Source organism: Lipophrys pholis (assembly GCF_963383615.2).
Source record: "Lipophrys pholis genome assembly, chromosome: 19".
NCBI lineage: Eukaryota > Metazoa > Chordata > Actinopteri > Blenniiformes > Blenniidae > Lipophrys > Lipophrys pholis.
Window position 1 is genome coordinate 2813338 of NC_137647.1, and position 21794 is coordinate 2835131.

Genomic DNA, 21794 nt, shown 5'->3' on the forward strand with positions numbered 1-21794 from the left:
TGCCAGATAGTGAGGGACTTTCTGCCTCGGCAGGGAGGAACAGTGACCTCAGCTCAAGTCTCTCTCACTTAGAAGCAGCCAGGCTTTGAAGACAAACTTCTTGTTTAGCCGACGTGGGACATGTTGTCCTATATAAATCAAGAGTCTGCAACTTTATGACCAAAAATCGAGCCATTTCTGTGACTTTCCACCAAATCAGGATGAACTGGAGCTGCAAATCCTTAACATGAGGCTGACACACCTTTATAAAGTGTCATATGTTGTTTTGAAACTCGTACGTTGCTTTTCTGGAGACTCACAGTCCAGGGTGGTGAACATTTCATTACGTTCCTGTTTCTGTATTTTATTTGAGCAGTGTCACTCCTCTTTTTTGACATTTTGGCCTTTTTAAAGCAATTCAGCATGTCTCCCCCATAACCTTCTTGTTTTTCCATTTAGAAATTCTTGTCATTTCCAGATTCTTTAAGCCATTTGATCATCTCTTCGCCCATTTCTTGTGGTTTTAGCTATTTTTCCCAATCTTACTGGCACTTTAAATAGTTTTCTCGCCAACAGTTAGGAGTCCTTTTGGAAATGTCTCAGGTGTGTAGATATGACGAAAATAAGTTAAATGTCTGGTATGATTTAGTGAACGCTTCATGCGGTCGAGCTAAAGAGCCACATGTGAATCCAGAGGTGCAGGTTACAGACTCCTGTCCTCAGTAAACACCTCTGATCAGGACCTTTGGACATACAAGACATTGTGTCCACACGAAAGAAACCTTCACTTACTTATGAGGAAGTTTCCTGTTCAGTAGGGTTCGGGTGTAAATGGAGGACAATTAAACACATAAGGGCCAAAAGTTAACTTTATTATCTATAATTAATGAATTAAGTTGATTAACATTATTTAGTGGTACTTCAAACTGCTGCCGGTTTTATTGTTCGTATCTAACCTTGGTTTACTTGTGTATTGTGACCTCTTTATATAAATAAATAAACATTAAACTAAAAATAAATTAAGAATATTGATTATAGTAACTAATGGAAATTAAATTCAAATGCTTCCCAAAGTTTTTTTTAAATCACTGCACACTGCAACGATGATAAACAATATGATATAATTCTTTATATTATATTTCTAATATAAACAATATGTTATTGTAAAAATACAGGAAATGTTGCATTCAGCTATAAAGTACTATATATTTACCATTATTCTACTGTACATACAACACAGTGGAATCCTAATTATGTCTCGTTTGTCTCCTACGGTGTAAACGTATACCACACAAGAAATAGAAATACAGTATGAAAGAATAAATTGAGTGCAAAAGGAATTAAATATATAAAAATATATACAAAATTTTAATTGTGATAGATTCTGAGTCTTGTTCTAAAACAAAAATTGATTTATTCTAATATTTTGACTGAATTTTTAAATTAGAATGACTTCAAATGGAAGACTATCAAGAAAATCAAATTTTTTTTTTGAAATAAATCTTATTCTATCTTATTTCATTTTGAGTTTACTCTTGTTGATATAGCGTATGTTTTACTCTTTTAATTCTTTTCTTTCTCCTCCTACTGTGAAGCGCCTTGGTCACCTTGAGTGTTGTAAAGGGATTCATAGATAAATGTTGATTGATTGACTGACAGATTGACGGTTTTCCTTGAGATGCACTTGTATTCTCAACACTTTCCAGCCTTCACTTTCGGTTAATTTTCACTTCTGATCGCCGAGGCTCGGATCGGCATCGGCCTGGCCGACGTGTTGCGTCTCGTTCTGCTCGAGGAACGATGGTTTTCCTCCCCGTGAGCGGCCGGGCCGAGGAACGGGAATGCGATTCCTCGGCAGTGCACCTGTCTCGGTTGCGGAGAAAGCAACCTTTGTCTCCCGCCTGTGCTTCTCCTGACGCCCACGCAAACGCGCACAAACGCCTCTCGCCGCCGCATCCCCGCAACAGACGAAACAAGTCGGGCAGGACGCTCGAGCTCAAAATCCTCCAGCTGTACCTGCAGGATGGCGCTCTGATCCAGCTCGCCGCTCGCTCATTATACAACCAAACACATGAATAACAACTCTCCGATGTGTGCAGATGTGCGCCGGAGACAATGCCAGAGTGGGCTGTACATTGTAGGTGAACAATAAAACACACAAAATAAAAAAAAAAACCCACACTCCTCTTCATTAAAATGAGCAGATGATCTGTGTTTGACAAACCCCCACAAGCCTACCGAGCGATCACACCGCCCACCATGTTCCAGATGTGTTCTCATGAAGGGATTATAAAATAGACGGTTACTTAACAATATATAAAGGGAGAGATTGTTCTGCTTGTTTCACGGAGTTTCAACCGTTTGTTTAATGCGGTCGTGTTGACTTGTTAAGCTCTTTTGAGTCAACTTTTATAGTTTTCAGCAGCATCTTGAAAAGTTGATGTTCAATTAGTTTAAGTTCAAGCAAAGTCAGCTAAACTAATAAACCCGCCTGTTTAGAATAGCTCAGTTACTCTAATTCAATAAATTCATTGAGTTAAACTTATTTGCCGACACTTTCTAGATTGAAACTTCTATAATCTGACCTCGTGACCTCTAGAAATAAACATGGGATTATCACAATTTAATCATTATATTAACACACTCAGCAAAAATATAAACACTTTTGGGTTTGTGAAACATTTTCTATGAGCTGAAACTTAAGATCTCAGGCTTTCAAACGTCCGTACGACGACTCGGACTGCGACTCAAAGGAAAGCTTGGAGGCGTTAAAGCCGATCATGAGCGCTCAGCTTTCACACAGAAAGGCCCAAAACAGGCGTCTCACAGGAGGTCAAACCGCCAAGAACACGGAACACCGGCACTGATTTATGGACGTATCTCTTAAGAGTAGCGACACAACGCAACACAGCGATGCTACCATGAAAGACGGCTAACTAGCATTAGCCTCAAAGCCACGCTGTCAGAATATAAAAATACCCATAATGCAACAGCGGCCTCGGCCTTAAGGCCTCTTCATCCTCCATTTCCTTCTTCCAGCTCCTTCTGGCCGAACAAATTTGTTTGGGCTGTGCCAACCGCCCTGGCCGAACTATGTGGGAGCCGCACTGCCGAAACTTCTGCACTGCCGTGTGCTGCGCATGCGTGTTCTAGTTCGCTCATGACTATCGATAATATTTTAATCATATTTAGCTTGTAACAGCGCTGCTGTACGAGCGCCGCAGCTCGTTAAAATGTCGGAGTGTAGGCTTTTACATGATGCACCTGAACGCATCACGAACAGCTGTCAGCTCCTGGAGTTAAAACTGGACTAACATCGCGCTCGGACAAAAACTTTTTTATAACTGAAAAAGTTCAGAGAAATGTATTTCTGAAAGCACTGGCGGCCAGAAATAAACTGTGCTGTTGAAAAGTTTAAACGCCGCTTCACAGACTCGTGCCTGCTGCGAGGGGGCGTGGCCTGCTGTGAGGGGGCGTGGCCTGCGAGTTCGGCAGCTTCTTATCGGAGTATGAACAGTCCTGCCGAAAAAGCTTTTTTTTTCTGCTGCTGGCTGACGTCACTGCCGAATTTTCTTCTTGTTCTTATGGGTTCAAAAGGGAGGATGCAGGGGCCTTTACTGCAGCAGCAGAAGGTTTCATGAAAATTGGCTTTATGTTGAGATTACAGCCGTTTTCGGTCGTAATTATTTAACTTTGTGAAAATGTAGACATTTTCATGACGTTCCCGCTGCGCCACAACAAAGACAAACTTAGATTTAAAGGATATTTATTTTACCAGTCAGGATGAAATTTGGGCTGCATGTGGCCCCTGAACTAAAATGTCTTTGACAGCCTTTACCATACAGGGTTTGCATGATTTATAAAAATCAAACAATACAAGCACCACGTCTCCACATGTGAAACAGCTGTTTTCTCTCCTGGAGGAGGAAGTCGGGTCTCCGTAATGAGCTCCTCTCAGGTGGTTCTCTGGCATTCGCAGCCACTATTTTGACTCTATGCCTTTTTTGTGAGTATCCATGGGAATCTGGACAAACAGAGGAAAACAAGAGTTCCTGGCAGTGTTGTGCCTCCACTTTGCCACCTCCCTTATAAATTCTATTCTCTGCACAGCGGCCCGGGTCCGCTGCCGCTCCGCTCTGGCTTTCTTTTCTTTTTTTAGGGTTTCTCTTCTCTGAGGTTTGAGGTTTGAGGTCGACCGCGTTCCCAGTGACATTCTGGCACCGAGCGGCAGAGCGGGATCTGGAGCGGCGAGTGTTTACGGGAACACTCCCGAGGTGGCAGCGTGCCACGCGGGCCAAATGTTGGTGGAACGCAACCGCCGTCAGCCTGCAGGTCAGAAACACGCGCGGTGGAACACGGCATTCGATAACGCAGTGATTCCTAGCAGCAACATCCGAGTAACTGATTCAAATGTTGAGCAGGTTTTTATTTTTTATTTTATTTGGTCGTTACTCATTACTTTTACATAGATGAAGACAAAATGTTGCCATTTCGCTAAACTCCTGGGTGCTAAGCTGTGGTTAGCATTATTAAAACTAATGCTGACTTCCCGTTCTGAGAAAAAAAAATCCAATTAATATCTCCTGTTCTGGCGCCATTTTGTTTCTTTAGGAATCGCAAACATCCTCATCTTCCTCCTGCTAATAGATGTAACTTCAGTTTACATCCAGATTATAGAGCGTCTTCCTCCACTAACATCCAGATTATAGAGAATCTTCCTCCACTAACATCAGATTATAGAGCATCTTCCTCTAAAATCCAGATTATAGAGTGTTTTCCTCCACTAACATCCTGATTGTAGAGCATCTTCCTCCCCTAACATCATATAGAGAACCCTCCTCCACTGACATCAGATTATAGAGCATATTCCACTAAAATCCAGATTATAGCGCATCTTCCTCCACAAACAAAAGATTATAGAGGACCTTCCTCGAACATCCAGATCATAGAGCATCTTCCTCCACTAACATCAGATTTCAAAGCATCTTCCCCTAAAATCCAGATTATAGAGCGTTTTCCTCCACTAACATCAGATTATAGAGAATCTTCCTCCACTGACATCAGATTATAGAGCACCTTCCTCTAAAATCCAGATTATAGAGCATCTTTCTTCTCTAACATCCAGATCATAGAGCATCTTCCTCCCCTAACATCATATAGAGAACCCTCCTCCACTGACATCAGATTATAGAGCATCTTCTACTAAAATCCAGATTGTAGTGCGTCTTCCTCCACAAACAAAAGATTATAGAGCACCTTCCTCGAACATCCAGATCATAGAGCATCTTCCTCCACTAACATCCAGATTACAGAACATATTCCTCTAAAATCCAGATTGTAGAGCATCATAGATATAAAAACATCCATAAATATGGAGAATGCTCACATAATCCCGTGATTACCCGATGGCATTAAGACGAGTAACTTTACCAGGTAACTAGTTACTTTAACCTTTGAGTACCTAGCTTTAGGTCCTCGACACTCCACCAGTCTTCAGCTTATCCAACAGTTAATAAGTGATGTTGTTTATTCCCTGGACAGCCTCTATTAATCACCCGGGCCAGTTATTAACAGTAGAGCTGTTAATCTTTTGGCTCTAAACAATAACGTGGTGATTAGTTAGATCAGTTATATCAGGTTTCAGGTTTTGCGGGAAAAAAAAAGAGAAAAAAAACCCAACAACAACAAAAAGTGTCGGACGGATTAGTCACATCTTGATTAGTCACATGTCTGTTTAGTCTGTTTAGATTCAGAGTCGTTCGGTACAGAAATTCCTCGGCTGGAGTTCTGCTTTTTTTATAATTTTTTTGTTTTTTTTATTCCTGCCGACACCCGAGGTCGGCTCCAGTTTTTCACTGTTTTGTGTCTCTGTTCTTTTGTTGGTTGTTTGGTTGTTGTTTTACGCATATTTTCTGGGCAATCTTTCAAAGAGTTTGAGGGCAGGACAAGCAGCTTGGCAGCAGACTCGGTTTTAACAGTCAGGATCCGATGGCCGAGTGCCAAAACCAACTGAGTGTTACCTGCTCTGGTTCCTGGGTGAGTTTATGGAAGGCAAAGGCCTGGGGGGGGGTGGGGGGGGTTACGGTAAGATTAGGGAAAGTGTGTGTTTGCAATCTTGCCTTCCTCTCTTTGTAGGACCAGAACACTGGGAGAACATTATACTTGTGGAGCCACTGGCTCTTTCTTGCTCACTAACCCATGATGGGAAGTCGCTACACCTTTAAGTGAAGACATGTTTCCAGGTCTGTCTGTGGTTTTTGGGGGTAAAAGTGAAACAGTCAGGTCCGTGTTAATGAAGATCTTGTTTTGTAAACGTCGAGGGGGAAATGTCTGTTGTTGTAAAAAAAACCCGAGTACGTGTGAACGTGGCCTTAATCTAGTCAAACAGTCTGACGGGTAAGGCACTGCTTCCTTAATCAAATATTAACAAGGAAACATGAACTTTCCTCGTTCATGTTGTTATTCACATCAGAGTTCATGAGTCCTCTCAGTGTCTAAGCAGAGCGAGTGTCTCCGGTTGAGGCCATACTGAAGCCAAGATATTCCTTATCAGTCATTAAAACCCTGATTACTAGATTGGACTTTCAGGTTTGGAGTGCAGAGCTTTGTCCTCCGGCGTCAGACCTTTATAAATGTCTGTTTTTCTCTCAGGTTTTCTCCTCCAGTCCATAAAATCAACTCAATATTACTTGTGAATGTGAAGGTGTGTGTTTGCCCCGTGACGGACTGTTGACCCAGATCAGCTCCGGCACCTTATAAATACACGTATCAGATATTTCTGTGTCATCTGTGAGGGATTGTATTTTTGCACTACCAGAAGGAATCAGCCACTTCTTCTCGCTCCTCGTTCGCGCAACATTTCCAGTTCCTGCACGGAGGAAAATCCCCTTAATTTCTTCACCCTATACACGCTTGTCTTCTCACAAAGCAGGCTTTGACAATAAGGTGCTTATAGCGAGGATTGCGCCGGCCTCACCTCCGCCTCCTCCGCCTTTCAAACTGTCCCATTGTGCCTCGCCACCTCTGCAACAACTCTCCTTTTGTGAGAGGCCGTCTGCTCCTCCAACAACGCAGCGCCCTCTTCGGCTCCGGCGCCGTGACTCAGAGCGGCCGGGTTCAGCCAGGAGGCCAATCAGAGGTCAGAGCTCCTCTCCTCACTTCAGAGTCTTTCTCCTGACCTTCACAACTCCTCCAAAACTCCCACTCAGCAGAAACGCAGCGGCGGGTGGGCGGGCGGGCGGGCGAGGGGAAGGAGAAAGACGGGCTCAGTCAGATGAGGTTTGTTTGCGTGAAGAGCCCTCTTGACGGAGCGGCTGACTCCTTGTTTCGGACATAATGGGGCCTCTCATCCGCAGCGTCGCTCTCCTCCTTTGTGACTGTGGTCACTCTGCTGTGCCGTCTATTAATAGAGGTTTCCATCATCCTTCACGTCGTCGTCACCTTCATCCTCGTCAACATCACATGACGATGTTTTCTTCTGCTCCACTCTGTTAATCTCAAACGCTCCGGCTTCAGACGCGCTCAACCTCCGAGTGCGGCTCATCTGAAGCTTTTTAATTGGAGACGGTCGACTGAGCTTGAGGTGATTAATCAGCGATTGGTCGATGACTAATCACCGATTAATCACTGATTAATCGGTGATTGAGAACGACAGCCTGCCACGTGTTGAACATTACCGTAACCTTTTAGGCCCAATTCACACGACAACCTCTCGGGTGAAAACGCATCGTTCTTTACACTTTCATTTTGGTAAAAGTTTGGTGTTTACACGGCAACGACTTGGAAATGATGTCTGTTTCCATGGAAACGTCAGAACGCTGAAAATTATGTTGTTGGCATGAGGCTGTTGGTTGATTTTAACATGAAACCACACACACACACACACACACACACACACACACACACACACACACACACACACACACACACACGCACACACACACGTGAGCAGAGAACAGCGTTTCCGCCGTCGACGGTTTATAATAATAAGTTGCGTTTTCTCCCGTTTCCACGGAGACGGAGGGAGAGTGTTTTCAAAAAGTTCCACCTTGAGACCAATTTTTCAAAAAGTTGTGTTTTCAGTTTTGTGTGAACAGACCCACAAAACGCAAGGAAAGTTTTCCGTTTTCACTTGTAAACTTTGTCGTATAAACGGGACTTTAGATAAGTTTGCCCCCACGGTCACCGCAACTTTAATAACTGACGGGGTCTCTCAGGAGGCAGCTTGATGTTTCTGGTGCTTTCTCAACTTTTTTTTTCATTTTTCCTTTCCAAACTGCACGTGTGCAAGCAGATCAACAACAATGGTGAGTTCCAAAACAAGTTTTCGGACAAAACCGAAGCTTTTTAACATCATAACCCTGCAGTGAGAGGATTGTTCGGACGTTCTCTGCGGCGCTGCAGCACAAACTGGACATGTCACAACCTCATTTACGTCGAGCCGCGGGAGCAGCGGAGCCCGTCACAATTCAAGCTTGCTGCTGCCAAATGTGAGGACTCGTCCTGGCAAGGTCCCTCGAATGCTCAGCGAACCTGAAGTGGCCCGCAGGAGCCGTGAGTCAGGTCATGCCACGGAACCACGGGAGGGGGGGGGGGGGGGGGGGGGGGGCTGACTGTCCAACGTGACGGTCAGTGACGCCGTCGCCAGAGGTCAACACTTACAGCTCCGTCCAACCCGGTTTCACTCCTTCCTGCTACGCTTGTTAGTCAGTAAAAAGCAAATCACAGTTAATGAATGCGGGATGTTCTCTTAACGACCGTGTCTTATTGTGAGTTATAAGTATAAAAAGTAGAAAGATAAACCCAAGCGGAGGACGGCATTTAACGTGAGAGAGTTCATACACCCGACTCCAGATCTCCGGTCGTCTGAGATCACGCGTCATTTTATCCCTGCGAGTCTTGAAGTGGCGATTGAGATTTACTGCAGAAATTCCTCCTCCCTCGCCGGAGTCTCTGCACATTTGATCCTGGTTTTTATTTTCCCGTCTGCCAAACGGCTCTGAGATTCTCTCGTCGGTTTACGGTTTTGGCTCAGCCGTGTGGGTTTTCTCATGGTTTCCCAGTCAAACATGGATTAGACTTTTATTAAAACAAGATCCCTCCAGAGGATTGCCATGTCAGCCCCCGCAGAGCACGTTTTGCTTTCTTTTTTCTTTTTTTTTCTCCCTCTTTTAAATCATATAAATCATCATCCTAAGCAGTTTACTCCTGGAGGTTTTTGGCCAACGCGTGCTGTGAAACATCGTGCAGGAATTCACTCGTGAGGTCATCTCTTGTAGTTTCTCTCGCCGTAGCGAACGTGGGAATGGATTCTAGATGGGGTGTGAATAAATGAGAGATGAAGTGGACATTGTGGCGACCCCTTACTGATTACCTTTATGGAATAAATTATGCAGTTACAAGTACTAAAATGTCAGCAATCGAGCAGCTGTTGGAACAGCTGTTACCACCGCAGTGACTGTTCCTCACTCGGCTCGCTCGACTCATGAAAGAGGGCGTACGTATTTGCTCTTGAATTGTTTGAATATTCGATATTTTCCAACGGAGGCTCGGTCTGAATGAGCGTCTTAAGCCAGCTCAGTGAGTTTGCGTCACAAGTATGTGCCAGAGGAAGTACATGGATCAGTAGTTACCGATACAATATATAAGAACCAGAAGCACCGTTGTAAAAAAGCATGATATCGGTATATAAGCCACGAAAGGTTTTGCGTTTTCGCTTGGAAACGTAGTCGTGTAAACGGGGCCAGAGATACTTAATCAGAGCAAAGGTGCGAAATAATTTTTATAAATTCTAATGCAAGATTTGGTATCGATCCGATACCAAGTAAATTCAGGGCCAGTATCGCCAATGTCGATCCGATGCCGATACTTTTTTAATATTCATGGTTAAGGCATCATCAAATTGTTAAATCTGGATGAATTTTCATGACCTGTAAGTGTTTATGATTTTTCTTGTGATTTATTAATCAGTTGGAACCGAGAACATCATCTGGGACAGAAAATACTTAAATATCATAATAAAATTTTTTTTAAAAGAAAAACAAAAATCCATAAATTAGAACGTCTGGATTTTTTTTCTTAAATAAACAAAGTTTATAAAACTATCGCTCCAGAACGAAATATTATTTAGCGCGTTCAGGATGGAGCAGCATGCAAACATTTGTTTTCCTGTCCCCTTTTAAATAAACTAATACTAATAATACTAATACATAGAGGAGAAAAACTGAAACTCAGTATTGATCTCATTGCACTGGTATCGTTCGGTATCGACACCAATCGATATTATCAATATTTGGCCGGATCTGCCCACCACTAATAAATTCTCAGAAACGGACCCAAGCTACGCTGATGTGAATGGATAACAACTGTAGGATCACATCATTCAGGCTGGAGAAGCTGTGGAGAAATCAGGAAGTGATCAAATGTGGTCAAAAAGTGTCGTGGTTGTTGGAACTCTCGTCTTCATCAGAAATACTTTGGGCCTGAATGGTCACATTTGCTTCCACTTTGTCCGTCTCACCAGTTGTTTCGTGTTTGTGTCGAGTCTCGGGTGTCTGATCTCCTTCCTGCTTTCACTCTCAGTCAGAGTCCAAACAAAACACCGGGACGTCATCGCGTGGATGAAACCAGACCAGGGAATCCCTCCGGGGCGGGGGGAAACGAACGATGGCGAGGCCGTGACCTCCCCTGAAGTGACGCCACACGTGGAGGTAGAGCGAGTCGGAGGCGATGGGAGCGGAGTGACTAAGTTTGAAGTCACAGACTCCATTTCACTCTTACTAACACACGTGCTTTTGCTTTGCTGTCTGAGTGAGGAATCCGCCGGGATCGTGTGAGGTGAGGGGCGGTTCAGAGCCCAGCCGCCGAGCCAGCACTTTTCTGGGTGGAGCGGGGGGGGGGGGGGGGGGGGGGGGGACGCTCACACGTAGGTTTCTTACTGTCAACACGAGAAGACCAGAGATCCTCTCGGTTTTGCCTGCGTCGGCAAATCCCGCCGTAAAGCCTCGGGGAGGCTCGGCGTGATCCTGTAACCGAGTGCCGTTCCCGGCCGCCCCGGACTCAAACAGGCCTGGACACGGACGCCCTGGAGTGAATCAGCGCCTCCCCCACAAAAAACACCCACAGATTTCAACCACACACTCTCACTCACGCTCTTACTCACATATGTAAATGCATTTTTTTATTTTTTTTTATTTTGCCGGAGCATCATTCTGCACACACACAGCTTGGACCGAATGCTCGCGGAGGCCCGAGCCTCCGCCGCCAACCCGCCATCAGACGTGTTTTTAGTGTCCAACAATTGCTGTTTGCGCGCTGCGAGCCGGTACCGAAGCTGAACGGAGGGTATTAGGAGGCAGTCTGCAGGTTGTGATGGGTGGAGGAGAGCAGATGCAGCCACAGGCAGCACAATTAGCAGCTTGCGGTATTTTAGTAGCACACTAATTACCTGGCTTTTAATGCAGTTTGCCTTAAAGTAGAGCGTTCAGGAAGCCCAGCGCCAAATATAGACTCTCTCTGGGCAATTTGGGAGTCTCCTTTGGTCACAAATTACTGTTTAATTGTTTGCATGGCACAGTTGTTTACTCCTCTGTCAAACAGAGACGGTATCTGGCTCAGTAATTTGAGTTTGTTGGTAAATATTTTTGTGCGGAAAGTTGGATGATAAGTATAATGGATGTTTCTTCTGTCGAGATAAATAGAAGCTCAGTTAAATATATGCGTAATATGCAGTTCATAGTATTGAAAATTTATGTTATTATTCATAAATGACCTCTTATCAGGAGTTATTTTTTCTATAAGTCGTGACTGTAAAATTGTCTTAGTGAACACATAGTCAGATTAAAATGGTGTTAATGTGACACATCAGCTGATTTATTGGGTTCAGCAGAAGCTACATCAGTTACTGGAGGAGATGCTCTATAATGTGGATATTAGTGGGGGGAAGATGCTCTGTAATGTGGATGTTAGTGGAGGAAGATGCTCTGTAATGTGGGTATTAGTAGAAGGAAGATGCTCTGTAATCTGGACGTTAGTGGAGGGAAGATGCTCTATAATGTGGATGTTGGTGGAGGGAAGACGCTCTATAATGTGGACGTTAGTGGAGGCAAGATGCTCTATACTGTGGATATTAGTGGAGGGGAGATGCTCTATAATGTGGATGTTAGTGGAGGAAGATGCTCTATAATCTGGATGGTACTGGAGGAAGTTGCTCTATAATACAGGTTGCCATTACAGAGACTAACATACAATAATAGACATCAATGGAAACTTTTAAACCAATTTACCTAAAAAGCACATTTTGGGTCTTTGGGAAGAAGCTTTAGTCACCAGAGGGGAAAAAAACAAAAAAACATGCGAACCCGCCGTGGAATAGAAACCTCGTTTACACGTTTCAAAGGAAAATGCAGTTTTTGTGTTTTTGTTTCAGAAAAGTTTCGCATTTGCACGACAACGTTTTGATAAACGATGTCTGTTTCAATAGAAACAGCAGAGACACTGAAAATGATGTAGTCAGCATGTTTGGCCACTAGTGGGTGCAGCAGAGAACAATGAGCTCTAAACATTAACAGTGTTCCTGCACGGACATTCTAGTGGACAGACCACCAAGTTGGATTGTTATTCCAGTGACTGTCAAAATAAAACTACCAAGTTGGATCATCAAAAATAAAACTACAAAGTCCCAGGAGAATATGGACTGGGGGTCACGACACTCGGGAGGCACACGAGTCGTGGCATTTTCAAAAAGTGTAAACAGACACCTAAAATGCAATGAAAACTTCACATTAATCCTTGAAAACGTCGAGTAAACGGGGGCCTTAATCCGAGTCTCCCTGTTGTGAGGCGGCAGGGCCGTCCACGTTGCAACCGTACAAGAAGTTAAAGGCGCACGTGTAACGAGGTCTAATGAGCCTTTTCAAAGCCTCACATTCACCAACAAACAGGAGAATCATGTCAAGCCTCTCATTGGACGACCGCTCTGTTTAATCCCGTGACTGATGCTTGTGTTTCATCTTCCAGCGCTGCAGCCAGAAACCAGACCTTTTTAGCTCATCTGAAATGTGGTCTCCTTTATGAGGGAACCAGCTGCACGCAGCCACCAAAACACAGGAGGGGGGGGGGGGGGGGGGGGCAAAATAAAACAGTTACTGTGGTATCTGAGGCCTTCAGATAGGTTGTTTTTTTCCCCCTTCAAGCGGAGAACAAACAGCATCTTTGCCCCGCGCTTGGAATCTCACATTGAAAGTTTGGACTTAGTCATCTTCACAGTGCCTGTCAAGCAGCTCGCTGCTTTGTCATTCCTCGTCGCCGTGGCAATCTGGGCAAAGTCAGAGGCGTCTTCATGTGATGGCACGTCTACCAACGTCGTCTGGAAAAGTTCAACATCTTCAATCCCCGAAACTCACGACGACAGTTGATCGCAGAGAGCATATGGCAAGTGAAAACGCCAAACGTTTTGCAAACGGCTCCCGAGGTGGAAGTTTTCTAAAACGTCATGACTCCCAGTCCATATTCTCTTGGGACTTGGTAGTTACCTTCGCCAACGAAAGCTGGCCGAGAAGGTTATGTTTTCGTCTGCGTGTATTTATTTATTGGGTTCGCATGTATGTATTTTACCAACTTTTTGCAAAAACTATTAACCCCGAATTGCACGACATCTTCATGGGTGATTTGTCATCATCCAAGGACCAATCGGTTAGATTTTGGGACGTTAACGGCGAAACGTTTCCCAATAAATCCCCCAAATAACTGAAAAAATGTCCCATACGAAGCAGATGGGAGAGGCACCTCATAGAGGAGATCAAAGACGTGGACGTCTGTTGCCACGGAGACGCCCCCCGCTCAGTGTTTCACCCAGTGATATACCTACCTAGTTAGCATCGATATGAGCAAACGGCTATGCTAACTTAATCCCACAAACAACTGTGGCGTTGGCAAAGGTCTGCACTCTACTGAGTGTAGCTCTAGTTTTATAGATATAGATGACAGTCACCGTAATAATGTGTGTGTAGTTTCATCACAAAAACTACCAACGGCGCCAACTGGTGGCCTGGCGCGCAAGCACACCATTCCCATTTTAATCAAACGTCGTAGCAGAACGTCGTCGCGTAAACATGAAACTTATCTGGAACGACGTGAAACATACTCGTGGAAAAGAGGCCCGGGGCTTCATTTTTACCCTCCAAGAGAGAAATAGAGGAGAAAAAAAAGAAAGGTGTTCATGAAGGGGCTCATGTTTCCTGTCGCGGCTGTTTTGAAGCGCAGCTTTTAATGGGGGCCTCTCGCTCGATGTTTCAGAGCGAAAGCGTTGGACAGAAATAGCGAAAAAAGCAACAATGCCCGGCGGCGAGAGGCTCGCATCCATAATGACCCCAGCCTGGTGATTGAAGAGGCCCTTCTAAAAGGCAGAGCAGGTGGGAGTGTAGGTGGTCTCTCCCCACAGCGCTCTGCTTCTCACACACACACACACACACACACACACACACACACACACACACACACACACACACACACACACACACACACACACACACACACACACACACACACACACACACACACACACACACACACAGCAGCAGCGCCGCGTTCTGCTGTTTCCACTTCACTAGCCGACAGTCATAGCCACGCTCGCTGCCGGACCCCCTGCACACACTAAGTGGCTAAAATGACTGTCTCACACCGGGGAAGTCTATTGTTGTTCTGACTCCACTTTATTTCCGGGTCTCTCCGTGGCTTTGTGGGTATTTTAGTGCGATCGCAGCTCGACTGATTGATTCTAATCACCGATTGTGGCTGCGCTCGTACCAGAGCTCGCTCTCTGGGTGATTTACACTCGTCCTCTCGGCTCGCTCGGAAGATTCCTCCGGTAAAAACCAACAACAACAACAACAACGGGAAAAAAAAAAGCGTCCGCAGGGAGCCGTCAGCTTTCTCCGCTGGCTCTGAGTAATAGCTGGAGTTTTACTTGATGGTGCAGCGTCAGATGCTGTTTGAGAGTATTTCCATCTATCTGCTGGAAAATGCTGCAAAACCTTGAGAAGCTCGAAAAAACATTTCTGAGTTTGACAAGTTTGAAAGTAGAAAGTTTCTATAGACGTTGTACAAATCTGACTTGCGTCGGGATGTGTTGGAGGGAAATGGTTGTTCTGTCCATAGAAAAACCTCAGACTTGGTCAATGTCCTTCTGCGGCGACGTTCACACTGCAGGTCTTATCGTGCCTGACCATCGACGTTACATTTTAAACGTGACCCGATCGGACCCGGCGGGTTCAGGCTCCAGAACACAGAAGGTGCTGTTGACAGAAGTGAATATGGATAGTTGCCAGGTGTGATTCTGTTTTCAGCCCAAACAACGTAAAAGTCACACACCTCAATAAAAGAAGGAGCCCAAATCTCAGCCAGAGTAGGAATCAGGTTAAATCTGTAAAATTACTATATGTGTAATTAAGAAACACGCCTCGAACGCACAAATGCACGAAACAAACAAAGTTAAAAGGTACGAGAGTTTGGCAACCCCAACTGGGGGATACCGCCATATCTGGCAACGCTGGTGTGCACAGATCCATTTTCAAGTGGTTGTTAAATGAGAGCCGACAGAACCTCGACGACATGAGAAGGAAAGAAGAAGGAGAACGAGGAAAAAAAGAGTCACAGCATTTTAACATTTTGGCGAAGCCTTCTTCCCCCGGCGCTTCTCCGTGACGTCACTCACACGTCGATGACGAAGCCTTCGCATGTTCAAAAATATCCGCACCGGCGCCACATATGATGGCGGCCTGGGTCTGGTGGGAAAACATTGGAACTGGAGCTTTCATAGAGCCACAGAGCAGGTGGGATATGGGTCACGTTCACCGAAGCGAGCCGCAGATTCTGTGGGATTTCCAGAGAGATTACACAAACTTGACTCCCATGAAAATGCGTCTTCTCCGATGAAAGTCAGATTTTCACGATGTCTTTTGAACTGTGGACGCCGTTGACAGCAGCAGTTGCATTGCAAGGCGTGTTGTCGATCATGAGTGATCAGCAAACACACTTCTTTCTCCTGCGCAAGACAACTTTTGGCTCTGACCTTTAAAGTGCGGCAGTTGAATGAGAGCCGCAACTCCAGTGGAAACATTTAGTCATTTTCTGATCATTTAGCACAAATTTCATTCCTCAGCGTTTACAATAGAAATCTATAAGAGCTACAGAAGTGTCGCTCTCGTCTCAAAGTAAGAAAATCCAGGGTTTTTTTATTTTCCAGATAATGTCGAGGATTTTCTGGAAAATGAAATTGCACGGGAATGCATGTGATTAATGTGCCGTCTTTGCTTCTCTGCTGCGAGCCAAACATGTGCAATGTCTTTTGAACATTGACTTAATCAGTTTTAACGAGCACTGCCCGGATTCTGTTTGAAGACCAACTTCAGTGGAAGTGTCATGATCTTTGCTGCGTGTGGATAATAGTATGAGGTCTGTAGTGTCTCTCCAAACAAAAGCCTAATCTCTGCAAAGGCTTTCTAATTGTCAACATGCTTTTGGACACGAGTGATCAAAAAGCCGCTAAGTCTGTAGATGAAAGTAGTTTTCTCTTTGGTTTGACTTGCATCGGAAGGTGTGCAAGAAGAAGAAAAAAAGCCTTGGCAATGAGAGTGTGCTCGCATTGTGTGAACACACTTCTCATGTCAAATTTGATCCTTCGAGGGATCGCCACGTGCATTTTAATTCATGCACTTAAAAGCCCTCGGCAACAACATTGTACAAATGTGACTTGCATGGGAGTTGTTTGTTAGGAAAACACTTGCTGTCTATTAACAATAGTTGTATGTTTGTGGAGGATTAATTAGCCAAGAAGCCTTTTTTTTCCTCAACTGTCTCTTAAAGAGGTTATATTATCCAGCTTTTCAAAACTTCCACATAAGTCTCGTTGGTCCAGAAAACGGTGTATTGAAAGTTTCTAGCTCCTCCTTGATTTTCCTCATTTGAACATTCGATCATAGGAGCTACATTCAGAATCTGCTGTGTCTGTGTGAGCTGGACTGGCTCCGCCCACACATGCCCATCTTGGGAAGAGGAGGAGGTCCTTCCTCTCGTGGTGCCATGTGCCAGAGCAGAGCTGCCTAATTGTGGGAGGAGTCAAAGTGAGGGCCTACCTTGATTGTGATTGGCTAAACCCCCGATGGCACTATATAGGGTTTGATTTCTGATTGGCTGCTTGGAGCAACACACTTTTTAAAACCTGAAACAAGCCAGGGAGAGAGAGGACAGACTGTCTTCACTTCTGGGGCGTCATTGCAGGTATGAGGAGGATTAGTACTGCTGAAAAACCTTTAGAAACTGAATTTTTGCCAAATATGACCACTTAAAAAAACAAAACTTCTGATCCTGTGCAAATATGTTGAAGTTTTCCAGAAAGATTGCCCAAATTTTTACTTACATGGAAAGTGCATCAGGGAAAATCCCTCCCAAAAAGAGAAGAAGAAGAATCCTTTTATTCAAGTGGAACTAAATATTTTTGCATTGCCTTTTAGTGGATACAGGCACTTTCACAGAATCAGTCAGAAGCTCTACCTGCAGAGGCCGAGGTCAAACTCTGGGGGCCGTGGGGAGAGCTTGTTGCATCAACGCTGTCCGCTTTTGCAAGGGCATTCACTCCTAACTGCTTTCAAGCCTCCTCGCACCGTAGCTCGGTGTGAAGATTTTCTCCAGTCAAGACAAACGTCTGTGCAGGGAGCTGTCGGCTCTCTCTGCTCGCTCTGAGTAATACTGAGAGTCTCGTCCCATTGACATCCTGAGACGTCGGTGCTGCGTAAGCGACTGACAGCATTTCCATTCAACTGTTTAATAAAAAGAAGAAAAAAAAAAGGCTGCGAGGCCCTTGTGATATAACGGGTAGAAAAAGACGAGTTTCAGTGTCGCATTGCAAGAGACGCTTAGCCAGTGTCTGGCCCCGCTCTGTCTTCATCCCGCCACAAGCACCCGGCAACCGACAACGTCTCAGCCTGTGCAGTTGCTCACATAGACGACGGTTTTTAACTTTCTGAGTGTGTCAAACTTTCATTTGTTGTTATCTTGGCTTCAGCCTCCGCCGAAAAACCGCGAGCATTCAATCTGTTGTGACTCATGAATGCTTGTTGACATCTGATCCTGAATGTACGGACGTGCCTACGTTTCCGCGCCGAGGCCTGAACGGCGGCTCCGGAGCGTCGAGTGCGGCGTCGGATTAGCAGATCGGTCTCTTTGTGGCGCCGGCGAATGAATGCGGATGCCGAATGTGAGATGATTGCGTGCAGGTGGATCCGCTCGCAGATGTTTCTCTGCTGAGTGGCATTCCAACGCACGCACGCACGCACGCACGCACGCACGCACGCACGCACGCACGCACGCACGCACGCACACACACACACACACACACACACACACACACATGCACAGTGGCTGTTTTCTCCATCTGCGTCTCATACACGAGTCCACATGTGCAAAATCTGTGGGAAAAAAAACCCAAAACCTGCATGTCAGGGGGATTTCAGACAAATTTCGCACTAATGTCTTCGTGGGACTTGCTTTAGTTAAAATGTCTGACATTCGGACTCTGCTGCTCTGTTTGCTCTGTCAGCTGTTGGCATGCCAAGATTTCAAGAGCCCTCCACGATCTCTATAATAGTGGCTCCCAAGATATTACCAGATATTACCAAGACGTTACAGTGAAGGCAAACATTCACATGCTTTCAGCAATAAACACAATATATATATATATATATATATATATATATATATATATATATATATATATATATTGTGTAACTATAACTATGACAACCACAGCACAGGAAACGCTCTTAATCTGGACTCAAATCTAAACTGCAACAATGCAAAGGTTGAAATACTCTTGCAACCAAGAGCCAGAACAATGCGTACAGTTAAATGACAGGAAAGAATCCTCTCCAAAGACTTCAGCTCCACTGGTTTATTCTATTTCTACAGTGGTCGGCATCAGCAACTTAATCGCCAGCAACTTAGGCCACAGTTACACATATGCTTGTTTTTCCACAAATGGATATTTCCCCCCTCTACGTTCACAAAAGAAAAATCTTCAATGACGCGGACTGCAAATACACCTGGTTCTGAGCTGCTATGAGCAGTCGAACCTGTAGGGGGCAGTGAAACGAGAAGCATGAAGCCATGATAGCCAATCAGAGTCCTGGAAAAAAACGTGTGACGTCATGAATTGTGACGTAAATCACAGCTAAATCTCCACTGTGCCACAGACATTTGGAACAGCAGAGTTAGCCTGATGTCGCTCAGCAGTTTACCTGCTCAGTGGATCCCGACGGATTTTACGCCGAGCCATGCTACATGCTAAAGAGTTCACACGCCAGCGATGCTACACGCTAAACATGATTAAAGTACGACTGTGACACTCAATAACAGAGAGCTGAAACCCTATGAACAAATCGGAGCTCCTTTTAACCTTGTAAGGAGGTTTTTGTTTTTGTGTTTTGTCCCGTTGTGAGAGGATCATAAACCGACACGGGCAGAGGGAGAACATGCAAACTTCACACAGGAAAGGAACTTTATAGGGAAGGCACTTTTGGGCCGTGTGTTGAAAGTGAAACTTCATCTACACTCTGCTTTCAGCTGTCGTTGGTTTTCCCCTCCTCCTCTCTCTCTCTCTCTCTCTCTCTCTCTCTCTCTCTCTCTATCCCCAGTTCAACCTTAACTATCTCGAGCACCTGCGCCTCGACGGCCTCTGAAATAAACAAGCAGGCTTTTCCCTCCTCCCGGGTAACACAAACCACCTTGCCAATGGCGGCGATCAGAGGGTCCATGTGCTTCCCGTGGCGTTCGCTCGCAGCGAGGGGCCGCGCTTCAAACCGCTGCGTGAGTGCAGCCACTTAAACCGGGTCCATTCAGAGCCATGTGGCCCCAGCAGGTGCTCTCCTCTCCTCTCACGCCCCCTTCATCATGTACCAACCAAACCCCTCTTTTTCTAGCCGCCGCCTCGTCATCCCAAACCCCTCGCCGGCCTCAGCCGCCCGCCCACATCCGCGTATCAATTAGGCAGGATCAGAGAGCGGCGCGACGCCCCGAGGCGGATCATCTGCGGCATCAAACCCAATCGCATTAGCAAGGGATTCTTTTCACGCAGGCTTGTGCGCTGGTTCAGCTGGCTGAGTGTCTCCTTGCCGTAATGAACGGATGCTCCCTAATGGCTGTCAGACACTTTTCAAACCTCCAGCTCGCTCGCTTCTGGGAAGGAAGCTGCATTGAACATAAACTCTATTAGTATTGATTCCGATATCAACGTCGGGTCTTTCATTCTGTGGTCCCCGCCGTGTCCCGACTCGCCCCCCCCACTGTCCCTTCAGCGCAGACGTGACTTCCTGTGCTGCTTGTGGCGGTGGTGAGGTTTTCACACAGGATGTGGAGGGGGCAGAGAGGATGTCTAAACCCCAATCGCATCCTGTGGTTGTGTGTGTGTGTGTGTGTCTTTTTTTTTTTCTTCTTTTACTTGATTCAATGGAAATGATAAACAAATGTAAAGCCCGAGGTGTGAAGCGGTGGTGTCGGTGATAAGCTTCCAGTGAACCACAACACACAGCGGCTGATTAAAACGTCAGTCCTCACCGGGTCAAGTCTTTCCAACTCCTACCGGTTTATCACCAGCTGAGGTGTTTTGTGGGTGTATTGTATGGACGCAGCTGACATTTTTTCATTTGGTAACACCATCGCCTGCAGCGGTTTGCACGTCTTCCTCCAAAAAGAATAGGCAGCCGTGTGTCTCCGTGCTGTTTGAGCCGGACTAAAACCAGAATCGGGCTCATATGAGAGACGGCGATGTACTGCGTGACACCGCTCCTAGTTCTGTTGAACTGCTGTAGGTTTAGGTCCTGTTTACGAGACAGTGTTTTCAAGTGGAAAAAAAACAACCAAAAATGTTCGTGGCATTTTAGGGGTTAAGCACAACTTTCTGAAAATGCTGGGGCTCTGTCTCCATGTAGGTGGAAACGAAGCAATGGCCGTTTGTATGTATGTAGTTCTTCTGCACATGCTCAGTAGATAGACAATCACAACAATATTTCCTCCGTGGTGTCATGACTCCCAGTCCATATCCTCCTCAGACTTGGTACTTTTATTTTGACAGTCAACCTTCATGAAGGATCTCCGGCTCTAGAACTTCATGGTCGTTTTCAAGTCTGCAGGTCGTCGATTAGTTTGAGGTCTGATATCAACTTGTTTGTTTGTCCTTTTCTCTGTTCCTGTCGTCTCACCTGAACCAGCTCTCAGTCTGATTCGACAGAGGGAGTTTTCCCTCCCCGCAACCTGCTGGGTTTTTCCCCCGCGACAGTCAAATGAGATGGCTATGGTGTGATTATCACTATATCAATAAAATAGAATTGAAGTGCTTGTGAGAGCATCCTGGCTCGATCTGCTCTTTATATATTCATGAGTTTTGCTATCACCTGCTATTAGATTAACCTGGAGAAAACCCACACAGCAAACAAGCCCCAAACAGAAAGGTCCACCATGTGTGTCCACCATGATTTGATTCCATTCATTTTCATTTATGTTGTGCCAATCACAGCATTCTAATGAAATAATCCCATATGAGCTCGGAAAGGAAAAACTAATTTTCTATATGCAGTGAGAGCCCTCTATAGGAGCAGACACTGGAAGCGCACTCCTTTACCAGCTGGTGGTCAGAAAGAGAGAACAGAGGTGGACAGAGACCCGGAGCGTCACGCAGATAAACAAGTTGATAAGAAATGGCGAGTTAATAAACATGATGCAGACTTGAAGGTGGCAGGAGGTCCACATCGTGAACCTCCAGAGAT